This window comes from Equus quagga, chromosome 3, assembly GCF_021613505.1.
Source record: "Equus quagga isolate Etosha38 chromosome 3, UCLA_HA_Equagga_1.0, whole genome shotgun sequence".
Lineage (NCBI taxonomy): Eukaryota > Metazoa > Chordata > Mammalia > Perissodactyla > Equidae > Equus > Equus quagga.
This window is the reverse complement of record NC_060269.1, coordinates 67,592,895-67,610,644: the sequence shown is the minus strand read 5'-3', so window position 1 is coordinate 67,610,644 and position 17,750 is coordinate 67,592,895. Positions and strand designations below refer to the sequence as shown.

The 17,750-nt window shown below is 37.6% G+C and overlaps 1 pseudogene; it reads left to right on the top strand.

Moving 5' to 3' along the window:
• Nucleotides 1-1,375: 1,375 nt before the first annotated feature.
• LOC124236761 (ferritin heavy chain-like) overlaps nucleotides 1,376-17,750 on the top strand; it is a 60,281-nt pseudogene continuing 43,906 nt past the window's right edge.

Genomic DNA, 17,750 nt, shown 5'->3' with positions numbered 1-17,750 from the left:
CCAGGTTCCATAATGGATATAACATGCATTCAGGTGGCACCCCAAGCTCTGGGTCACACAGGCATGACAGATGCTCTGAATAATCCCAAGTAGATGGCTAGTTCTACTTTGTTCCCTGCAATGGGCTTATCTCCTTCTGATGAATGCGTTACTCATCTTTGTAATGCTATATGATTACTTAAAATGAATTTTCCCTCCTAAATAGGAACACTTCCCTATCTATTCTACTTCTGCCCAAGTGAAAATGCGATTTGGTGGAGAAGTTGCTATAGGAATGTCTGAATGAAAAGAATAGGCCAAAAGCTTAGGGTGATCCAGGAAGTTTGCATTTTATTAATCTCTCATTCTCTATTGTTGTAGAGATGAGCTTTCATCCACTTTGAATTAAAAGCTTCATGTCTTCTCGATAAGCACTTTAATACAAAGCTGCTGTAAAATGTGCGTCTCCTTCCTCCTTACGTTAGAGATTATTGATAAACACTTGTCAGGAATCATCTGGCCAAGGACATCCCTCTATAGGGTTTGGGGCTCACCTTGTCTTCCCTTTTCTAGCAGAGCCTGTGGATTTCAAGTTTTCTGAGTCACAAGTAATTAGCCTGCAGTAGAGTAGCTTACCTCCTCTGGGGAAGGGTGATAGCATCGTGCCGAATTAAATGGGCACAGAGTTAAAAGTGGGACTAGTCATCAGGCTCCTTGGACCAGACAGGGGCATCTATTTCTCTTCACAACTGAACAATCCAAGGGGCCTTTCTCTTATGAAAATCTTGAATTCTAGTTAGATGGGAGGGGTAACTTCTTAGGCCTATAGAAGAATAATAGATGATAATGTCCGTCCAGTAGCACAAATTTCTCCGGGGTGAACTTCTTTGCACAGCCTCTCTCCCACGGGGAGTAAGCCTCTTTCCCTTTGTTGTGGTTTTTACAATCATGGCAGAAGTCACATAGTTGAAGAGGATTAAAATGTTGTCAGCAATTTCTTTCTCAACAGGCTGGTCCAGTCCACTGTTTGTCCAGCCAGTACTATTTTCAGGGTGACATGTGTTTGTGCTTTTTTTGGGTTTGATATCCACAGTCTGGCCTATTTCCCTGGCTATTAGCCCCTTCCTTCTTTACTCTTCCAGCAGAAACAGGACTGCTCTTCGCCTCTTTGTGACTTCCTAGAAACAAGTGCCCAGCCATTTCTCAGAGTCTATATTGCTCCACTCTAGGAAAATTAAGGTTTAATACACACACATGCACACTTTTAAGTCCTTGTTGCCTAAGGTTGCAGAGCGACATTCAAATTCAATTTTTTTGGTTTTTTGAGCAACTTTCTTTGAAGAGATAATTACCTGTTACTCAAAGCTTCCATTTTCTTGATCTGTCACATATAACAATGTGCCTGTATACATGTGCATGTAAATCTGATGAGCATGAATCTAATCTTCCTACCAAGGATAACTTTGCACACCCTCTTCCTTTCCCTGATGCAACTCCTCCCATTTACTCCCAAAGATACACCTTCGGGCCCCTAGCCCCACAAAGACTTGAACATAAGCTGCTCAATTTGGATTTGACAGTATTTGTAGATGCTACAGGCTGTGGCTTGTTCCACATCAATTACAACATCCCAACAAACAATATGTTTGGAGTCTTAAAATCAGCTAAGAATGGCAGGAGACCTGAGCAGGTACGAGCGCATTTGTAGCTCTGGTAGCACCATTTTCTGTGGAACATGGGCAGATCTGACTGATTTGAGAATGGTTCAACATTTGAACTTTGTCTTGGGAGAGTTTGGCTTGGTGCTGTTCTTAACAGCACACAGGGAAGTTGAAGGAAGAACTAAAAACAAAAGTGATAATTTTACACAGGAGGCTGAAGTTTGAGCCGCTTCACCTCAGTCCAATTTTTTTCTTGAAAAATCCGAATGATTTTTATGTATGACTGACCCTCTTTTAAAACACATCTCCTCTTGATTTAAAAAGTAACACACATTTACTTCAGGACATTTGGAAAATACAGAAATTACATTAAGAAGAAAATAATCATTTGTTACCCACATTTGAGAAATAATCACTGTTAACATTTTGATATGTGTATTCATGGTATGTATCCACTCTAGGAAGCAATGTTTTTGTGCATATTTGTTTATGCTGGTATTCTGGTTTATATAGGTATACCTATAGATCAGTATGCAGTGCACACACATATGTTCACAGTTTTGCTGGGTGTAATTTCAGTATATTTTCATTTAGGATATATTTATATATGAATGCTGTACAATATCATTTCCATGGTTATGTAACATTTTATCTTATGATTCTATTTCTAATTCTATTTGGTATTCTAATTCAATGTTGGGCATTTACAGAATTTCTACGTTTTCATTGTAAACAACAATTTGATGAATATCTTTGTAGATATATGCTCATTCATGGTAGGAATCTGTAAAAAATGTTGTTAGCTCAAAAGGTTTTGTGTTTTTTAATTCATATCCTTAAATTACCCACCCAAACTATTGTTCTTATTGACCCTCCAACCAAACAATTATTGGAATGCTTATTTCTCCAGAGCCTTGCTGATGTTTAATATTAATTCGAAACTGACAATTTTGTGAGCACCAAATTTGCCTTCCCTGATTACTATTGAGTTTGAATCACCTTGTGCTTCTTGATGACCTATTTTTCTTCTTGTGAACACTATTGATGCAATCTGCCCATTATCTTGTTGGGGGTACTTTTTCTTAGCATTTTGTGTATTCATGCCAATCTATCTTTATTTCTGTTTTGGATGCTCCTTACATGACTGTAGCTCACATATTTTGCCAGAATGTGTTGCACAGTCAGTGTCTTCTTTGATTTCATGTGGAATGTGGTAAGTTTTCTCAATTTCACACAGTAATGCTTTGCTTGAGTAAGTTTCACTCTATTATATCTTTCATTGTTACTTAAGATCCACACATTCTTATAGAGTCAGTCCTCATGATTCACAGATTCTGTATTTGGGCATTTGCCTACTTGCTAACATTTATTTTTAACCCGGAAATCAATACTCGTGACACCCCTGCAGTCATTTATGGACATCCACATGCGCAAAGCATGAAAAAATTTCAGTTCCCCATGACATGTAAGTTCTCAGCTGAGAACTCTGCTTTCTTGTCTACTCTCATACTATAAAGGAATGTCCTTTTCACACTGCATTTAGTGCCACGTGTTTTTACATTTTTGTTCTTTTTGTTGGTGACTTCCATGTTTATGGCTCCCAAGCACAGTGCTGAAAGTGCTGCTTAGCATTCCTAAATGCAAGAAGACTGTGATGTGCCTTGTAGAGAAAATGTGTATTAGGTAAGCTTCCTTCAGTTGTGAATTATAGTGCTGTTGGCTTTCAATTCAAGGTTAATTAATCAACTATATATATATATATATATATATTAAATAGGGTGTCTTTAAACAGAAATACACATAAAAAAAGGTTATGTGTTGATTGGTTGATGAAATGTTGTGACAGAGGCTCACAGGAGCATAACCCTGTGTTTCTTCTGGGAGCAGTAGTTCAATATTCACTAGTTCAGTGTTTGGAGCGACTTTATAGAAAACAGCTACCACAAATAAGGAGAATTGACTGCATATCATCCAGCAGCACTGATATTTTCGACCACTGAATATGTCTTTTTTTCTACCATTTCCCTCACTTTCTTTTACCTTTTGATCTCTCAATTTCCTTTCAGAATTTCATAAATTTGACTCCACATCATTGCTTCAATTTTTCTACAGCATTAAATCTGCTTTTTTACTGCCTCCAGGGAGCATTATCAGCTTTCTCTTTTGTTGTTGCAGTGATTTTTAATCTATTTTTATCTTTCTGCTATTAGTGTGAAGAATTAGAAGTCTTACCAGGGCTTACTAAAGAGATGCCGTTTTGAACTAGAAGTTGGCAGATTCTTTTGGTTTTGTTTTGGTCGTTTGATGTGCCATGAAACATGGCACAATGTAGAGACAGGCAGACTCAAAGCTATTTTATTCGGTCAACTTCTTCAACGATAAAAAAAGGCTACCCCATAATATGTCAACCAGCAAGAAAAAGTGTGATTTCCCCCTAAAATGGACTTACTTATATACCCTCCACAGTGGTCTTATTTTAGAAAATAAACTCCAATGATTGTCCTTGAAATTAATTAATCCACAGCAACACTACTTCTCTTTCCGTGTGGGATGAGGTGGGCATGGGGCAGGGAAAACAACCAAACTTTTACCAAAGGAACTCACCTTTGTTGATCATTGTGGATCATCATTAGGCATTTAAAGCATATTATCTTACTTAACAATTACACAAACCAAATAGTATAGGCATTTAGGTAGCCAGTGTCAGAGAGCAGTGAAGAGCTGGGCTTTGGAGGAGATTGCCTATATTTCAACCCTGACTCTGTTACTTGTAAGAGTAATAATGGGATCTACCTTATAAGGTTATTATGAACATTGCATGAATTAATCCATGCAAAGCACCTAAAAGAGCTCCTGGCAGATAATACACAGTATGTAAGTGTTGTTTTTTAACTATAACTATCTTTCAGATGAAAAAACTTAGAAAGATCAAGTAATTTTTTGAAGGTCACACAGCAAAGACATGGAAGCCCCATGACTCAGAGCAAATTTATCTATTTTTAGAGTCCTTATCTTTCTTGTATCATTAACTATTCCTCAAGATAAATATTACAAACTTATATTTGTATTATAACTGCATGTGCTGCAGGATTTCAAAGAGGCAATGATCAATGTGTTCTTCAAAATGGTCACTTCTCAATAATGATAAAAATGTCAAATGACCATGCACTTGAAAGGATTATTAGTATTCTGTAAATGTTTACTTACCTGCACTGAGATGATGCACTTTATGCTAATTTCCCCTGTCATTGTTTTTCTTGTCACCTGTTGACCCCACCATGTTGCATGGATTTGCCATTCCTCCTGACACTTAAGATCTCCTCGACCTTTTCAGCTGGGGGATATGTGCGGAGCCATAACCCCAGTAGATGGAGTTTTCTGTGCCTTGATGCCGTGTTCCCCAGTGTGAGTAATTCATGAAACCCATTTTAAAATCAATTGCGCCCCAAACACAGAACTTTCCTGCCTGTCACTCCTTACAGATTTTGTAAACAAGTCTAATCGGTGTGGAGATGTTGAAAAATGGTTCCCAGATCCTAAAGATTGTGTCAGTGGCTGATGCAGCCTTCTCTCCAGCTTCTGACTTAATGGACAGAGGTATAAGGTAGCCAAAAGACTACAGTCTCTGGAATAATTAAAACCTGGTTTTGGCCAATTAATAACTATGTGATCCCTGGCAAGTCACTTAATCTCTCTGACTCACAAATCTATCATCTTAAAAGTAACATAATGATGCCTATAATATAGGATAGTTGCAAGGATTTAATGGGATAGTACATATAAAGCACCCATCTCTCTGTATATTAAATGTACTCTTCTATTTATCCTCCCATTATAACTCTTATCATCACGTGTGTGCAGAGCACATTCTCAAAATGTCTCACTTCTTAGAAGGTCTAAGATGAAATTGCAGCCTCCAAAAAGATTTAATAAAAAAGACAAGATCCAGGAAGGAATTAACAGGAGATGTCATTTTAGGGTAAAAGACTCTAAGGTAAATGATGGGATTGAGAAACTTTCCCTGAATGTGACCACTGATTTCTGATCTGGTTTCCTACTCTAGGGAAGTTCTTTCCTGCTGTACTGGAAGTATCATTATAATGGAGAAAGTATGTAGATGCACTATATCTACCATCATGTATTTTAGGCTGGTATAACTAGGACTGTCTGTACATACAGGATCATCAATCATCAGTGTAGCCACCTCAGTGAAAATAAAAGTCAGATGAGTTTTAAGCATCTTATAAACACTTTATCTTTGAAAAAAATAATTCTTACAGGTTATTTTGGAAACAGGAATATGATTTCAAAATAACTAGATGAAAGATGTAAACAAACATCCTTCAAGGAAGTATCTTAAGTTGGTTGTATGGGAAAGAATTACTTGGAGAAACTTAAAAATATATTCACGCCTGAGAGCAAGACTTAGAGGTTCTTATTTGATAGGTGTAGGTGGCACCTCAGTATTTGTATTTTATTTGATGGCAGCTATATTGATACAATTCACAGACCACACAAGCTACCAAGTGGATTCTAGCATGCTTGCATGACTATAGCTGTAGGCCATGATTTTATACTTTTCATTGTTTTCCCTGATTTTAAAGATAATATTATCCTGGATGTTTTTCTTTTGCTCATCCATGTTCAGTATCCACTCTTTTCTGTTCTGTTCTATAATGGGGGAAGCTGATCTCTAGGCTATTTATTCCACTACTTCCTCCTACCAATGGTTTCCATCTTTGGGCAACCTCTACACTCTCCCGGATGTGCTAAGGACTCTCTCTTCCAGGCGTAAAGGTTGTAGTGGCTCTTGGCTCTTGCCAGCCCAGGATAGGGATACTGTTTCTAGCCTTAGGGACATCGTTTTCTTAAACTCAGTCAATATCTTTCTTAATGGTTAATTTTATGAGTCAACTTGACTGGACTATGGAGTTCCCAGACACTTGGTCAAACATTATACTGGGTATGTCTGTGAGGATGTTTCTGGATGAGATTAATATTTGAGCCAGTAGACTGAGTAAAGCAGATGGCCTTCCCTAATGTGGGGGGCCTTATCCAATCAATTGAAGACCTGAATAGAACAAAAAGGCTGAATAAGACTCCTCCTGCCTGATAGCTTGAGCTAGGACATCAGTCCTTTGCAGTCTTCAGACTTATACTGAAACATCACCTCTTAGATTCCTTCTGGCTTTCAGATTGGAAGTTATACCATTGGCCCTCCTGGTTCTCAGGACTTTGGACTAGGACTGGAACTACATGTTGGTTATACTGGGTCTCCAGTTTGCTGGCTACAGATCTTGAGACTTCTCAGCCTCCAGAATTGCATGAGCCAATTCCTTATAATGAATCTCTCTCCTTCTCTCTCTCTCTCTATACACACCTGATTGGTTCTATTTCTCTGGAGAACACTACTAATTTACGTTGTAAATAACTCCTTTTTTAAACTCTCCTCAATTAGCATTTTTGGTGAACTAGGACCCTGCCTGATACATATGTCCAATCCAATGAGCCATGATGACTAATCAGTTATTCCACAAGTTTTATTTTGACTTTTGACTATATTTTATGAAAAGTTTCCAGTAAACCTATACAAATTAATACTATTGACATTACAAAATTATTGTGTTTCTATGCCAAAAAGTCTACTGAGGAGTTTTATAGGTATTTTTAGAGTGATAGATTTGCTTCAAGAGAGAAGTAAGACTTTTAAAAATGAAAATTAGCTTCTTTCTGAAGGTATTTTGCCATTTTTATAAGTTCCAAATGTAAGAGTGGTTTTGCTTTGTCATCATTCATTTCAATTTGTTTGTTGTCAGCTCTTCCAGGGCACTGGTATGTGTGGGTCTTAGTGAAAATAGTTTAATTCCCAACAGAGAGAGTATTCAATTGTTTTAATTTCCTTTATCACAGCTGTTAAGCAACTCTTTCATCTTTTCAGCGGATCAACTTTTGTTGCATTTGAAATCCTTCAGCATGAAATTTAGTTAATTCATGAGGAGAATATTGACCTTGGAACACATGGGCATTGACAAAATGTGCAGGGTCATGCAGGGAGAGAGGTTAGGCACCTTAGTGAAGTTTCTGGTGCCCGGAGTTGTTGATCTACTTGGAAAAAACCTTGACTATCATCTGGAACTTTTACTGAATAATCAATTCATTGCTTCTTTGGTTGAATTCTAGTTGGGTAAATTCTGTCCAATATGAATCCCCATTTATTTTCTTCATTCTCTTCCAGAAGTGTCAGACTTATTTCCAGGAGTGAGGACGAGAGAGACCTACCACTAGGAATGGTTCTTCACTGATAATCTGTGCAATTAAGCAATGTTATTTTGTCTCTGTGGGTTTTTTTGGTTTTTTTTTTTTTTTTGCTGAGGAAGATTAGCCCTGAGCTAACATCTGTGCCAATCTTCCTTTATTTTGTATGTGGGTCGCCACCACAGCGTGGCCACACGCAGCATGGTGTAGGCCCATGCCTGGGATCTGAACCCGTGAACTCAGGCCACCAAAGCAGAGTACACCAAACTTAACCACTATGCCATGAGGCCAGGCCCTTTGTCTCTGTGTTTTTATTTTCTCCAATATAAAACATAACTTCTCTACTTCAAAAAGGTATATGCAAAGATAGGTATAGACTCCAGATATCAGCAAAGGAAGGAACTTAGTTCTTATCTAATTTAAACGTTCTTATCCCAGGAGCTGTGGATGGATATTAGGGGTTTGTGAACCTCTGAAATTAAATATAAATTTTGCCAATGTATGCCATGTGGGGTGAGGAGGTGGCTTGTCTCATGAGGAACTCTCTTTGAATCTCCATCTTCCTCACAGGAATCTAGGGATCTCCTGGAGAGCAGAAGAGCAGATTCATGTCAGAATAAGTCTTTCATTCATGTTCAAATGATGTAGTTCAACTCATACGCAGTCCAAAGAGTGGGCAGAAATTGGTGAGTCTGTTCCTTATCCACAAAGGGAAGGGCTCTCTCTTCAGATATCTGGGGCACCCCGTATGGACGTATCTCTTCAATAGTGATCTCCTTACTTGCTTCCTATTTCTCCTTCCACACAGTCACTTGGTCTTTTGACCTCTTCCCTTTCTTCAAAGGTCTTGCCTCCTTGTGTGCTTTGGGATTTCACCTGCTGGAGAAGACAGGGGGATCTTCAGGTCCTGTGTGTAGAGGAGTATGAAAGGAAAGACATAGGAGGCCTGGTCTCCGGATGAAGTATCTCAAAACAATCAGACACAAGTTTCCTTATCAGCCGGGGGATTAAATTATATAAAAAAAAAATCTTATTGTTAGCTGGGTCCTGGAAGGTGCCAAAATGGAAAATGGAAAAATGTGAGAGGAGAAACGTTTGTTCAGCTTTGTGCATTATTCTGTTGAGGAGGTTAATCTATCAATTTTATGAAAGTTTCCAAGGAATATATGTAATAAAAGGACTTAACAGTCTCTGCTTAAATGAAAATTTCTCATTTTACAGATAAGAAAATGGATGTTCAGGAAAATGGAGGGAATAGCCCAAACTCACACAGGTAAAGGCAGAGGTATGGAGCTGTAATCCATATTTTCAGACTTTGTCTTTCATTTCCTTTAGTGCTCTTTCTAAGATATACTGCTGACTCCAATATCACATATAAAAGGAAGTTTTATAAAATTTTTCTCAAGGAAGATGACATATAAATTCAGGTTAGGGTTCTGGTTACTATTCCTGAGAAGGCCAAAATCAAAAGCCCCCAGTTAGGGAATGCAGTTTGGGAACTGGTTTATTTTTTACGGTTGATAACTGCCAATGACAGCTACAAATGACCAGCATCCCAATATTTACTCTGTTCCATAATGGGCAAGCAGGAGTGCTTTGTCTTGGGACTAGGGGTCAGACAATGCTTTCTAGGTGGGAGGGAGAGAGGAGGAAAAGAGAATTTTACTTTCCTTTTCTGGCTTTAGTCACCATGGGTATAATTTGAAAGAGATAAAATGTTCATTTCTTTCCCCTCCTTGACCCATATTTTCATGTTTTAATCCACAAATGTTAAAATTCACACATACAATCTTAATTATGGACCTATATAGAACCTGCAATAGTTAGACTCCTTAATTCATTGATCTTTGATAGACCACGCGTCTGTAACAGTTCCTAAGGTTAACTTAAGGTAGCTGTAACTAATTTCAGTGCCACTCCATTCTACAACAAAGAGCATTCTTTTCTAGACCATAGCTTTCATTGTAACCTCTGTCTGGGTGCATAAGAATCCCTAAACTAAAAACTGTGTTCACTAGCTTCCCTGGTCCTTTCTATCTGGGAGCCAGTTGGTTAAGGCACATTAGAAGTTTACCGTGATACCTTCTATGTATTGCTGCACAAAGCATATGTGCAGAAGGTGCCTAGATACTACTGCCTTGTATGAGGTTGAATATAACTGGTTAATCGCCAAGACATGCAAGCTGGCCCAGCAGAGCAAACTTACTCTGGGTAGACCTGAATGGTTCACATACACCACTGCAGCAGTGTCCAAAACTTCTTTGATTTTCCCAGTTGCCTCCAGAAATTACATACCCACCACAGAGTAACACAATTATGCAGATCACAGAGGGCCATCAGAACATGAGCTAGATATCATTCACAGAATGACTGAAATAAGATGGTTACGTGCTTCATATATCTCTACCTCTTTACTTATACACGCTTTTTTCTGTAGCCTCTCTAACGTGGGAGAAAAGCTTAGGTCAATGCTTATTATTTGGGTGGGAGAGTCCTGGGCTAGTGGCTTGGGAGGACAACACTGCTGTTAAGAGCATTGCTGGCTGATACCTTGGGTTCCAGGGTGATTTTCTGATTTCCCTAGGACCTCTATTTAAATTTTGTGTTTTTTGGTATTTACTCTAGAGATTATAATATGCATCCTAATTTACCACTGTCTACCTTGAATCAACACAGCATTATTTCAATTTTAATGTAATAGTTTTACAAGAGTGTGTTTGCGTTTATACCCCTCCCATCTTTTGCGCTATTATTGTCATACATTTTACTGCTATCTGTTATAAACCCTATAATATGTTGCCATTATTTTTTGCTTCAAAAAGTCAATTGACTTTTAAAGAATTTAAGAAAGGAAAGAAAGTGAGTCTTTTATGTTTTTTCACATATTTACCATTTTAACTGCTCTTTATTTCTTCCTATAGATTTAAACTTCCATCTGCTATCATTTCGCCTTTTTTTTTTTTCTGAGGAAGATTAGCCCTGAGCTAACTACCACCAGTCCTCCTCTTTTTGCTGAGGAAGCCTGGCCCTGAGCTAACATCCATGCCCATCTACCTCTGCTTTATATGTGGGACACCTACCACAGCATGGCATGCCAGGCGGTGCCATGGCCGCACCCGGGATCTGAACCGGCGAACCCCAGGCTGCTGAAGCGGAACGTGTGAACTTAACTACTGTGCCACCGGGCCGGCCCCACGAATAGTTGTTTTTATCTATTAATCTCACGAGTTTCACTGGGGAGCAGGTCAGCAGAGCTCCTCATGCTGTCAGGCTGGAAGTTGATCACCCACAGTCATAGACTCTTGAAGAAGAAATTAGATAAAATGGGCGTTAGCTGACTATATCCACAAAAATGTTCACGTGTCCTTCAAGATCTCTGTAAACTGTCTCCATCCCCATCCCCTTCTATTTGTTACCCTTGAAATAACAGCATTCGAGAAAAAAATAAATGTTTTCACTTTACTCTTTTCCATTGTTGAATGTAACAATATGGCTTGCTTCCTTATATTTTGTGCCAGGGGCACCTCGCTTCCTCATCTCATTCCCAGACCTGCCTGACCTTCAGGGAAAAAGCTATATAAATTAGAAAAGAGAAAAAGGTAGAAAGAGAAAATAATACTACCTCTATCACTACAAAATAAGATAAAAAGGAGAGGGAAAGAAATCAAAGGAATATCTTTATTCTCTAATATAAACTTACTTTAAAAAATCAATTATATATAGATACACAAGAATATAAATATATTATGAATATCTATATAATCTCTACATGGAAAAAGAGAGCTGAGAAGGAGACTGTGGACCAGAGATATCAGCAAATTTGGAACAAAGAAAAGCGGCTGGATGAGTGGGACCTGTTTAGCATATTTTTGAAAGCTGAAAGCTAAGGGCTTATAGAAGAAATGCAAATGAGAAGCAAAGTCAGGAATCACAGAACCCTAGAAAGGTAATAGGTTACCTGGGCAGGAAGGAGCAAGGGACTTAACTGAAATCTGGGTGTTGGAAGTCTGTGTAAGGATTAGTTAAACCCTAGCACCCCTCCCACTGCCCCGACCAACTACTTGCCCACCTTCCGCAACAATTCAGAAGACAGAGGCTTGTTTCTATGGAGAGGTTGGAACACCGTGTCTTAGGCCAGAGGTTAAGCATTGTATACAAAGCAGTTGAGAAGAGTGTACTTCAAGAGAAAATACACATTTGGTGGGGATGTTCTTGGCCGTCTTTTGATACTCTTCAGCTAGTATGTTGGCAGCCGGGCTTATCTCTCTCTTGGCAAAGGATTGGAAAAGTCTTCTCTGGAGAATCTGACCCAAGAGAAACACCTACAGATACCAACATTTGGGAGTCTACCAATAAAATGGTTGTGACCTGACCAGATTTATAACAACAATTTAAAACTTAAACCCACTTATCTCAGAAGCTAATGAACCAAATAGAAAAAAAAAAAAAGACTTGAATTATGTAAGAAACAACTTTGATACATAAAATGTTGTATCTAATAAACTGGGAATTAGCAAAAATGGACTATTAGCAAAATTTGTGTATTAGGTATCAAAGAAAAAATATCCATAAATTTCCATAAAACAGAACTTTTATGCACAACATTTTTTAGCTCTAAAGTAAGAAAGCATAAATTACCAGTAACAGTTCTTCTTGGTTGCAAGCAACAGAACTAACTATGGCTCTTTTAAGCAACAACAAAAGGTATTGAAAGGGTTGTAGGGAGCCTACAGAATTGACTGTAGACAGGAGAACCAAGCAAGATGCAGGAAGGCCAGGCCCAACATCAGAAATCACAGCAAAGGTCCAGTCCCCTGTCATCTCGTGCCCTTGTATCATCTGACACCGGAATCTTGCTACCACTCTCCTCTCTGGAGTCTCCACGGAGACTCAGCCAACACAGGTTTACCTCAACATTAGAGGGGTGGCTGAATGCTGGGTAGCACAAAGCAGCAAGCATCCACTATTGGGATAACAACAACAACAACAAAAATAAATTAAAAATGTCCCCTACTATTCACATGAATATTTTCTAAAAAATTCTTTTAAATAACTCAAATTAAAGAAGAAATCAATGTTGAAATGACAATCTGTTTGTGAAGGAATGAAAATGTGAGCAAAACATCGAAACTGCTAAAGTAATACTGACAGTCAAGTTTTTAACTGTATATTTTAAACTGTATATTTTTAACAAAATATACATGTTTACCAAAATATACATAACAAAATATAACAAAATAACAAGTTTTAACAAAATATTGAAGATAGCATGTATCACGCAACAAGCTAGAAAAATAACCACTGTTTCAATAAGAACAGAAAACCTGAAGATATTAATAGTCAAGGGAAAACAGAATACATAATTATAGATGTTGCCTTAATAAAGCGACAAGCCTATATTGTTGAAAAGAATCCTACCCAGTCTTGAAGGGATGACTAATTCTATTTGAACTCTTCAAACTGAAAAAGACAAGAAGTTCTCTAACTCCTTGTATGCAGTTACAGAATCCTCAAGAAAATAAGTGGACAAGGATAGCATAAAGACAACTATAGATCAATTTCACTTGTAGGCATTAATGCAAAACATATGTGTATGGTATTTTCAAATTAAATACAGTATTGGTTTAACAGAATAACCACATTTCAAGCGTTGTTTATCTCAGGATTGCAAGAAAGATTCAACAATTGGAGTCTATTACTCTAAATTAACATATTAATTGCAAAAACAAACACATTATATTATCTTTTCAACAGATGCCACAAGAGTTTTGATAACATTTAACATTCTTTCCTGATTTTAAAAGACCTCATCAAGCTAAGAGTAGAAAACAGCTTCCTGAGGCTGATAAAACTCTCTATCAGAAAATTACAACACACATCCTAATAATTTCTGAAACGTCAGACACATCCTTTAGAAAGTGAGTATGGCAGACACTGTTGGTTTTCTCCCCATTATCCATTCCTCCCTTCTTCCTTGCTAACAAAACATGGGTGCCTTTTCTGGGGACCCAGATGCCCAGTTAAATATTCATTTTCTAAGCCTCTCTTGCTTATGGAGGTGGTCGTACAGCAGAGTTCAGTCCACTCAGGGGTATGTGGAAGCCCTCTGTGCAATCTGAGAAAGCTTCTTTTGCTTTCTTTATAGAAGGAGGTACCAGACTGTGCCTAATCGCCCCTCCTCATTTTGCCTTGATCGTGGGAAGGAACCAATTTGCGACCCATAAATAGTGAGGCTAAGGAAAACCCAACAGGCTAAGGAAGATGCAGGAAAGATAAAGAGCGTCCCTCACTGTGGCACGTTTCTTGAGAAGGTGTACCATACCAGCAGCCTGTGAACTCCTAACTATTCATGGGGAGGGAAACTTTAGTTGAATTATTCTTGGCTGAACACATTTGTAACTGAAACAGTCAAAAATAAGACAAGAATGGCCACTATATCCAATATTATTTAGTGTATTGGAGCTCATAGCCAATGTAGCAAGATGAGAGCAATCAAATAAAAACTATAGGCAACGGCAATAAGACAAATTTTCATCATAAACAGGCAACATGTCTGCCTAGAAAATTCAAGAAAGTCAAATTTAACTACTATTAGAGTAAAAGAGAATAGTAAAGTAGCTGGTTAGAATATCTATGTACAAAGATCAACAGCTTTCCTAATCAATATTTACAATCAAGTAGAAAAAATAATGGCATAAACAGTCCCATTCATAATAGTAACAGAACTACAAAATCCTGAACAGGAAATGTACAAGCTGTATACGAAGACTACAGTAAAACTGTACTGAAGGGCAATGTAAAGACTGAGAGAGGCACCAAGTTCTTGGACAGAATGACTCAATATTGTAAAGATGCCAATTCTTGCAAAATTATTTTAAAAACTCAATGCAACATGAAGTTAAAGTCCCTAGGAGGATATTTCATTAAGCTCAATAAACAGGTTTTTAAAGTTCTACAAAAAAGATAAAATGGACAAAGAAGGCAAGTGTATTTGAAAACAACATCAAAATATGAATGAATGTACCTTATGTCAGCATATCATAAAGCTGTAATAATTAAAGCAATGTGGAATCATCACAGTAATAAACTGTGACAGAACTAAAGAGAGTCAAGAAATAGACTCACGTTTATGATAAAGGTGCACGTGGATGTGTGTATGTGTGCTAGCCTCTTCTATATGTGGTGATAAGGACAATGTGACACTTGGGAGACCTTTTTTTTTATTTACAGGAAATATCATTCAGGTGGGCTACATTAGTTACATAAATGTAAGTGACCCATTGCCCTGGTGGAAGGGTGTGCAAAGGTGCTGGTCGGAATATTGTTAAATTAATATATGGAAGGACAGGCCAGACTTCTAACCCCTTCCTTTTTGTAGCCCAATGTTGTTATAACGTCTCAGATAACTTGAGATGGTCCCACTCAGATTTGTTGGAATCAAAGGACACCAAGAACTTTCGAGGCTGCTCACTGGCAAGGAGGTGGCCAGTGTGTGGGGTCCTCTGGATTGGTGACCAGCACTCCACAGCACAGCCTGGATTGACAGAAGGGATGGGGAGCTCTTTCTCATACCACCTGTGGCTGAGTCTGGAACCCTCTTGAAACACTGTGCAGGGGAAGTGTTCTGATTTGGAGGTAAGAGCTGATCATGTGAGTGCACACAAACTGGCAGGCAACCTTGAAAGACAAGGCAGCTGCCACTCTATACTTGGAGACATCTGAACCAGCCAGGGCACAAATGCAGCAGTGGAAAAACAATCATCAGACTGGGTAGAGGTCGATGTTTAAGAGCAAGACCCTCTGGCAGGGACAAAAGTCATGGCGCTGATCAGTCGTTCAGACTTTCCAGTCCCCTTACTCAGCCTGGTATTTGAAGTGGGCTTGAGAAAGACTTCCCAGATTTTGTTACAGAATTTAAAGTTAGGAAAGTGAAAAGACTTTCAGGAAGATACTGGATTTTCACCTTGTAGGACATTTGAGGTTTGATGATTGAAAAAATAAATCAGATATGACTATATATGTTTCCCTAATCAAGAAAGATAGTCACAATAGATAAAAATCTGTATTTTCCCCTTAAAATTGCAAATGGAATTTCATTATAAATTGTTACAAAATTTAACTGTTCTCACCCCATATATATCTTTAACTTTTTGTATATCAGTACATACAGATATAATCCACTCTTTTAAAGTGTTTTCTAAGATTTTATTGTAGGGAGATACAAAAATGTGCCTATTTTGCCCCCTCTTGATGAACATATACATTCTTTCTAGGCTTTTGCTCCTATAAAAATGTGGCAGAGGATATCCTTGCAAATAGACCTTTGCACTGTTGTGTAATTTTATCTGTAAGGTGAATTCCTAGAAGCAAAACTGCTGGGTCCAAGTATACGTGTAAAAAATGTTGAAGCTACTGCCAAATTGCAAACTCTGTTTCAGTTTATAGTCGCTAAAACAATGTTTGAGTGGGCCTGTTTCCTTATTGGCAAACACTGAACATTCTCAAACACATCTTCACCAATCTGATATATGAAAAGTTGCATGTCTTCACCACTTTCTTTTGAATTTCTTAAAACATGGGAGGTTGAGAATATTTTCAAATTTCTTGGCCATTTGTGTTTTTTTATATGTGGATTGAAGTGTTCTTTGAGCTGGATATTGAGCTAGTGTTAATATTACCATTTTTTAATTTCTTTTTATTTCATATTACTGATACGCTTTTTCCAGATTTCATTTTTAACCTTTCTATGTCATTCTGTTTTAAATATTTTCTTGGGAAATAATGACAAGCTATTTTTTTTACCTAATAGAATGTTCTTGATTTTTAGTAGGTAAGTTGTACTTAGTCACATTCATTATAACTTCTGATCTGCTTGGTTCTTTTCAGGGGATATTATTTCGTTTTACTTTGTATGTTGTGCTTCTAAAATTTAATGTCCTCTCCCACTCCCCCTTTCCTTACTAGTAAGTTAAATACATTTTGTTTCTTCTCTGTTCCTTAAGTTGTTTGGGAACTATACATCTCATGTATATTCTAGTAATAGTTACACTTCAAATTTTGACAGACCTATTTGAATTATCTATCAAAATGAAGAATTATAGTATTAATAGCCTTCCCTTTTTGAACATGATAAGATTTTAGTCTCTTTTAATTTCCTTTGCTTTTCTCCCATTCTTTTCTCAAAATATATATGTTTTTGCAGAAATAATCTGAAATTTTAGCTTCAGGTTGCTATTGTTATTATTACCCGTGTTTTATACTTCCCACTTCTATTTGAATAACTTTTTTCTAATAACAGCAGTTAATTTCACAGCCATTGTCAGCAATTGTTTAGATTTACGCTCAATTTTACCCCTTTGCAACTTCCTATTGTTGCTGCCATAGCACACCTTCGCCCTTCCTGAAGTGTTGATCAGATTCAGTTTTGCTTCTTTGGAACACGTATTCAAGGATTTTCCCCAGAAATGTATTTAGGTAGTATATACCTAAAAATATCATTATTTTACCCCTCACATGACAAAAGAATCAAATTTTCCTGTTTATAGTTTTTAAATGTCACAATCCTTGAACTGAATCTTAAGGAACAAGTTTGAATTCTAGTCTCCAAGTCTTTAGAGGAAGAAGGGGACATTCCAGACAGAAGGAATGGCATTTGGAAAAATTTTAGGACATTAATTTTCATTAGATTTAGCTTTGGATATGAAGGATGAAGAAAAGGGATATACTGAAAACAAGGAGGTAGTTAAGGAAGAAAACAAATGGAATGGTTTGGAGAGTAGAAGAAAAACCATAAGTGTAATGTTTTATGACATCATTTTACAGTTGAATAACGTGGTAGAAGTGGTAAGATCATGC